The sequence below is a fragment of the Dasypus novemcinctus genome, chromosome 23 (assembly GCF_030445035.2).
Source record: "Dasypus novemcinctus isolate mDasNov1 chromosome 23, mDasNov1.1.hap2, whole genome shotgun sequence".
Lineage (NCBI taxonomy): Eukaryota > Metazoa > Chordata > Mammalia > Cingulata > Dasypodidae > Dasypus > Dasypus novemcinctus.
The window spans coordinates 5,639,814-5,641,212 of record NC_080695.1 but is presented as its reverse complement, the minus strand read 5'-3'; the positions used below and the strand labels follow the sequence as shown (position 1 = coordinate 5,641,212).

At 33.7% G+C, this 1,399-nt stretch overlaps 1 non-coding gene across 1 annotated transcript; it reads right to left on the bottom strand.

Moving 5' to 3' along the window:
* Nucleotides 1-324: 324 nt before the first annotated feature.
* LOC111765498 (U6 spliceosomal RNA) lies at nt 325-431 on the bottom strand. Its single transcript, XR_002797815.1, has one exon. It is a non-coding gene; the product is annotated as a U6 spliceosomal RNA (small nuclear RNA).
* Between the last annotated feature and the right edge of the window lie 968 nt (nt 432-1,399).

The following is a 1,399-nucleotide window of genomic DNA, read 5'->3' as shown; positions in this document are numbered from 1 at the left end:
TTTCTGTCTTTGAATTGGTGATAGTTGACCATTTCAATGCAATATAGTTATAGTTTTTTGGGCATAAAGATTACACTTTTATTACATGTGTTTTTTTCTTTTCAGTTATTGGGGCTGGGGATTGAACCCATTACCTCGTATGTGGAAAGCCAGTGCTCAACCACTGAGCAACATCAGTTCCCTTATTATGTTTTATTTTTTTTTGTTTTTTTTTATATGTAATAAATCCAGGATTTATTTTAATATTTATTTCTTGAGTTTAGGAAAACAGGCATTTCTTTTTTTTTTAATTAAAATTATTTATTTTTATGAATTACATTCAAAAAAAATATGGAACGCTTCATGAATTTGCGTGTCATCCTTGCGCAGGGGCCATGCTAATCTTCTCTGTATCGTTCCAATTTTAGTATATGTGCTGCCAAAGCGAGCACCCCTTATTATGTTTTAGATTTAACTTTTAAATCATTTTCATAGAGAATATTTTAAAATAATTTTATGTATAAAAAGGAAAAAAGGTGATAATTAAAGCATTCTGATAGTATAAATTACTGAATTTTGATCATACTAGTATCTGAATTCAGATCATGAAAGAATGCACAACACAACAGCAGTAATAATTTACTATCCAAATAAGAAAAGCAACTGAATACGTTTCTTATTTATTTAATGTGATTCAAAAAAAATCCTCTGTATGGTACACGACACTTGTATTAGCTAGGGTTCTCTGTTTTGAAGGCAACAGAATTGATGGGATAAATATGTGTGTGTATGTGTATGCATGTATTATAAAAAATTTTAAGACAGGAATTGGCTCACAGGGCTGTGGGAATGGGCAAGTCCAAAATTCTGGAGGGAATGCCGCAGCTGGGAAGTCCGATGAAGGTTTTGATGAACTTTCCAGGAAAAGCTGCCTGTCAGAATTGATGAGATCATCACTTCTCCTTTTAAGGGTTTCAATAGATTATATGAGACATTTCATTGTGAGAGCAATCTCCTCAGTTGAATGTGAATGTGGATGTAATTAGCTATAGATGAAATCAATTTACTGATAATTTAAGTCCAACAAACATCCTCACAGTACCAATCAAGCCAGTGCTTGTTTGACCAAACAACTGGACACCATCATATAGTAATGGTGACACACAAATTCATCCATCACAGCACTGGGGTGAAAATCTGGGCTCCATAGGCTTCAAAACCCCAGCAGTCTATGGTCTCAGAGAGAAACAAGCCATTGAACTCCATTTTTGGAAAGTTAGATCCCAGTTTATTTCGCCATTTGGGAATTCCAAGAAATACATACATCTTGTAATCTTTTACATGTAAACACTTAAGAGAGAAAATGCAGTTTGATTCTGAATTGGCATCTAGAAAGCACACAAGTGATATGATACAATCC